The following is a 6,403-nucleotide window of genomic DNA, read 5'->3' on the forward strand; positions in this document are numbered from 1 at the left end:
GTGACGTGAAATTTGTTCCGCAATATTTTATCAATGTTCTCTTTCCAAAAATGCATTCATGTTTATTACCAAAAAAATTGATGTCACAGGCACTTTAAATCTTTGGTATTTACTGTTGGAGTCAACCCTGCTTGTGTGTTAGCAAAATATCTCATTAACTAGGGCTCTAAGTTGAAGARGCTCGCTGAAACACCAACATCCTCCAAATTAAATACTGTACAAAGCTTAGCTGAACAATAACCCAGTGATTTTTATCAATCTATAAGTTTTGTCAGCACACGGTGGGTGGAACGTGTAAGAATCCACATGGTGACAGCTTACAGTCTGACTCACATCAGAAACAAGCTAACCTGAGCCAGACACACCTGAAACTCTTCAACACTCAGATACATCAGCAGCAGCATGACGTGAGTTTATCAAAGATTTAGTTGCTTTGTGTGGAATCAAATATTCTTTTAGAAAATAATAAAAATCTTTGTCTGTTTTTGATTGTCTCTAAAAATGTATATATATTTTTTGCCAAAACAAATAAAAATAAGCACAGATCATATTMAAGAGGCAAATGTGCAGAAATTGTTAATGTTTTTAGGTTTGATGTTTCTTTATGAGACATATTTTTCTTAGGTTCAACTCTAAAACCTTTTTATTTTACAAAAGGATATTTTTTGTCAGTTATGTGAGATTCTGTTTTACACCWAATTTTTTTTTCAAACCTTTATTTATTACAGGGACATTGCATAWTAATAACATTTCTGTAAATATGCCAGAATTAGCCAGAAGGCTATTTTTCACCTGCAGTCYCCAGACAGATGGTAAAAGTCACCCTAAAATATTAAATGTAAAAATATTAAATGTAAAACTACATAATTACAAAATAACAAATACAATACACTTCAAAATACTTAAAATATTATAAGCTAAAATGCATAAAACACATAAACCAACTAGTAGAAAACATCAAACAAACAATAAAACCACACATGAGACAAGATGACAACAATAATGTTTTTCTTTAAAAAAGACAGTTAAATACTTGTGAATACCTTGCAAAAAACATCAAATGTTCTTCTGAACCACAGCAATTTTATATATGAGTGAAAGTGAACTAGCAGCAGCCATTTTTTTTATCTGTAGTTATTTATTTGTTAAATTACACTGCAGTGACTTTATAATTACACACTTTTTAGCCTAAAACTATGGAATTCAGAAAAAGAACAGAAGTGGAATTTAGAAAAATAAAAACAGAATTTCAACGTATTTTTAATCATTGTGTGTACATCTACTGCTGAATTACTTTTGGGAGACTAAAGATGGCCACAGCTAATCAACATTCCTCAACACAGAAATGTCTATAAATCAGTCAAATTTGCATTTATTGATTCAAAGATTGGTGTGGTAGTAGCTTAGAGTYGTTCACAACACACGTCCTGAGCATCTCATATCTCAATATTGTACAAGACCACATATTATTTTTAAAGGTTGAGCAAAGTGGCTACAGTTAAATAGTTTGTCGTCATAAGACAAACAGACTCTGACGTCAGAGGTGGCGGGCGATAAGCATTAATTTAAGAAGTGTTAGGCCTTTAATTGAAGTCTGTTTTTACCATCTTGTTAGATTAAAAAACTCTTCCTAAATATCATCTTTGAGTAAAGAACTAATCACATTTAAAAACCCACCTGATCAAATAAGACCAAGCCCCTGCTGAGAAGAACGGTTTGATTGGTTCGGCCTTTTAATCCTCGATTCTTGTCCGACACCTCGGCCCACGCCAGCATCTGCCTTCGCCTCAGCAGCAGTTAGTTAAAGCAGAAGCAGGAAACAGTAAAATCATGGAGACAGAGAGAATGTGACTCTGAGATATTGCTCTCAAGGCATGTTTCATTGTTGCTGAACAAAGCCTTACATGGAGCGAGCGGAGCTGCTGGATCCGTCCTGCTCTCTGACGCTTCTCCTCTCTGTACATTCTCACTAAAAGTGTCTCGTTTTCAGTTTTCTGCATCTTGTCTGTGTTTTGTTTTCTTCTCCTGCCTGATAGTTATCTACAAAGACTTATGTGTAGTGTTTGAAGTTATGGATGCTGCTGGAAAAGTGTTACATTTGCATGCTGAGCTGAACTGTTACGTTGGTGGCAGCACCTGAAGCTTTTCAGCAGGGCTTGCAGTAAAAAGCAGCTCGCACCGTCCTCTCTGGAAAACATTAACAAACCAGGAAGCAGCTGGGTTTTTTAGCACGTGGAGGAGCTCTGAGGAGAAGTCATGAAACATTGCTGTGCTACGGTGGGAACCCTTCAAAACCTTTTCCTGGTATTTTTGGATTGTCTTGGCGTTTACTTTTTTTCTCCCTCCGTCTTTGGGAAGAGGGGAGAGCAGCTGGTGTTGAGGTCCTCTGGTGAGAGATTAGTGAGCGCTACTCCCCCTGCAGTCTGGGCCGCACTGCAGCTCAGATTCATCCCGTCTTAAAAATTCACCACGGACTCACACTGACAGTTTTGGCAAGGTATACGAGTGCGGCGCTTGTGTGTGCGTGAGACCGAGTGACTCTTCTGATGTATATAGGCTGTAAGTCGATAGATTTGAGTGTGCGTGCACAGCATCATTTCCTGCTTTCATTCCACTCTGATATCCCACCACATGCGTGCTGCTGGGTTCTGCTCGTCATTAGTGTGCAGCTTTTTGCGAGGCATTAAGTGTAACTGTGTAGTGCTGTGGGAAAATATGCAGAGAGGTGTATCCAATGAGGCTGGAGGAGTCCGAGGAGGGAGGGTGATAAAATTTGACAGATGTGAAAGTTGGAGAAAAAAACTAAAGCTGGAGGAAGAAAATGTGTTTACAAGACGGAGAAGGTAGAGAGAAAAAAGATGTCATAAAAGTGAAAAAGTTTAGTTYACAGCCCATGTAAACGTAACATTCATGGACTATATGTAAGCATGAATTTTGTGATATGATACATATTATGACACGGGGTCATGATACAGTATATCACAATATGATATGTATTGTAGTGCTAAATTCTTGCCAATACACAGCCCTAGTAACAATAGCCTATATTTTGTGTTAAAGTTAGATCAAATGAAGCTACAGCCTGTGTTTCTGTCACAGGACTTAAGGGGTAGTGCGAGTATGATGATCATTTATACCAGGGCTATTCAACTAAACTGCTCCGGGGGTCACAGTTAGTGCAGGCCAACAGCTGAGGGGCCGAACATCCAGCATTTAAAGTCATTATGTAAATAAACCAAGTATTACAAAGATCTGTTACCTTTGAATTAGTTTACTTTGCTGCATTTAATCATGAATACAACATATAGAACCCAATGTAATAAGAGAAGTGATATTAAAACAAAATCAAAAACAATTGACACAACTTGTCACATTTTTAAAACAATTTTATTTTTACTTATTGTAATTTTATATTATACTGCTTGTAGTTTTAAGTGTCTTGGGTTTTCATTCAAATGTTTTTACCAGCTTTTGGCCAAGATTCTGACGTTCATGTTTAACACACGTCTATGTTTAACTTAAAGAACTTATAGTAATTAAATTAGAAATCCGAGGGTTTGGGCTTAAGAACCAATGAACTTAATGGACCAATTGGTGGGCCAGATTTTAGTCACCAGTGGATCTGGCCCACCAACTGGTTCATTAAGTTCATTGGTTCTTAATGAACCAATTGGTGGGCCAGATTTTGGTCACCAGTGGGCCTGATGTAGCCCGCGGGCCTCCAGTTGAATAGCCCTGTTTTATGCCCTCAGTGTTTCATACGGTCATTGCATTTGGTCACTTCAGCACCATCACTCGCGAACCCCCTTCAGCTCACAGCATCCCAATGGGAACACTTCAGTTTGGGTCAAAATACAGAACTTCCTGACAAATACAGGACAGTTGGATACTCTACCTCAGCTTTAAAGCCAGCTGGTGTCGGTCTGATCCACTCAGATTTGGTCGTTGGTACTTTGTGCTAATGTTTACTCACAATGCTAACATTTGAGCTAGCATTATACTTTCTGGCTCGTCAGTAGTGGAGGAAATAAATCTGCTGCCAACTAGTGGTCAGAGGCTAAACTACAGCACAAACTGAACTGTTGGCATGAAAGTTTACATCTTTAGCCTTATTTAAAAAATGAATACGGTGCTTTTGAGAATCGATACATTATCAGGAAATGAAATGTTGCTATATTAAATGTATTGTTATATTCTTACACCCTTCTCCTGCACAATATTTTCTTGTCACTTTAGATGAGGTTTTATGATATACAAGAGGGGAAAAACAAAAACAGCTGTAGCTAAAATAAAAATCAACATCAAAGAACGATGCATAAATAATCCTGTCATTAATAATCAAAGGTCACACCTAACAACTAAAAACCCTCTTTCTGTCTCCACTGTGTAACTTCATTAACTATGAAACAAAAGCAGCTCAACCTCAGTTTTAAATAAAAAAACTGTGATGAATAATCATTYAAAGTTGTTACAGTAAATAAATGTTTGTTTAAATTCAGTGAATTTTGCTGTTTTCTTCATTGTTAAAATATAAACCAGAATACTAAGAAGTTTTGATGTTTAAAATACAAATAACAGAATGTAATGATTTGCAAATCCCATAAACTCATATTCATTTACCCCGGGACGTAGTGAATGTTTCAAACATTTATTTATTAAAATTATGAACTTTTTTCAAGATAAAAAGTTACTTTTGAATTTGATGGCAGCAACACATCTTAAAAAGGTGAGGACAGGCAGAAGGCTGTAAACAGAGTGAATATAAAGAACATTCTGTAAATACTTTAGTTATTTGGCAACTTGTCATTCTTTTTTTGTTTACGTTTTACACAACGTCCCAACTTGTTTGGATCTGGGGTTGTACACATTGTGCAAAAATAAAACAATCTGTGCAACATAARATGAAAAGTAGGAAAGCTGGCTCAGCTGGGATCTATAAATGTTTAAACTGAGCCTGACTGAGTCAGATCTGACCTGTTTGTTCAGCACAGACCAGCTCGTTCTGCCGTTCATGACTGGTTCTGTGATTGCTGATCCTGCAGAGGAACACACAGCTGCACCTGTCCCCGACACCGCTCAGCAGGAAGGGGCGTGGCCTCTGGCTCCGCTCCTGCCTGCGTTTAGTTTCACCTCGCTGCTCGTCCTTATCAGTGTTTCTGTACACAGAGAGTGAAGTAACGTCTGCGCCGGTTCCTTTTCACCCAACAGCCTTCAGTTTGGATCAGAGCCAGATCTGATCCAGGCGACAGGTGTACAGGACTCATCCTGATCTGGAGTCAGAATAACAATCAGCCAATACTCTGTTTGGAAAAAGTTTATTAACTAAATCATGCAGCAGTTATTAAAAAACTCATTGTAGTGAATTTGTTTACATTAAAACAAGTTTCAAATTTCGTTTCATTAATTTTTTAAAAAGGATAATGAACATTGATCAACAGAAAAATAAATGTGTCGAAATTTTCCCAATAATTAGATTTTCTCTGTGGTCCTGAGCAAGTAAAAACTAAAGGGAGTTTACAAAACAAGTGCAAAATCAAATATAAGCTCATAAAATAAAACTTTTTAATATAACGGCAGCTGATTCTCATCAATGTTTTAAAGTGTTGGAAAGTTTGTTTTTGTTTCATTGTTTTTTAAATCAACTCAGTGAACGGTTGAATCTAAGAGCTGTGACCCACGTTTCCCCAACAGCCTTCATATTTACCTGTTTATGACTTCCCTTTTTTAGATTTTATAACAATTATAAGAAACTGATGCTGCAGCAATGTTTTCTGTATTTTATTGGATTTCTGGACATCATCTGAAGACCCGACACTTGGTGTTTTATGACCCACAGCTGGGTCCTGAACCCCAGCTTTGGGAACAACTGGTGTAGAAGTTGTTAATAAATGATTAATCTAACAGAGCTCCAAAACTGGTTTGTGTTTGTCTCTTGTTCACCAAGTGAATCTTTACTGGCAGGATATGAAAGTAAACAATAGCTGAGCTGTAATTCGTCAGTTTTATTCATTTTATTTATTAAATGTTTGTTTGATTACGTTGTTTCATACTAGTATGTGATCAGGAGTTAAGCTGTTTTCATTGCTAGTGACCTCTTTTCTCAGTTTTACTTATACTCTTATACTCTTTTACTTATATTGTATAGGTCCAGAGGACCTATACAATTTTTTTTCCTTTGATTTTGTACCTGGATTACTGAGATGCATCAGGATACTTATACTGAACATCTTTAAAAAGAAATTTAGTCTTTCAGATTTTCCAATTCAGTCTTATTTTGTTTTAATAATGTTCATTTTTAAATGGTAAATGGTACTGAACTTATAGAGCGCTTTTCAAGTCCCTCTGGACCCCAAAGCGCTTTACACTAACAGACATTCACCCATTCACACTCACATTCACACAC

The sequence above is a fragment of the Austrofundulus limnaeus genome, unplaced genomic scaffold (assembly GCF_001266775.1).
Source record: "Austrofundulus limnaeus strain Quisiro unplaced genomic scaffold, Austrofundulus_limnaeus-1.0 Scaffold139, whole genome shotgun sequence".
NCBI classification, from domain to species: domain Eukaryota; kingdom Metazoa; phylum Chordata; class Actinopteri; order Cyprinodontiformes; family Rivulidae; genus Austrofundulus; species Austrofundulus limnaeus.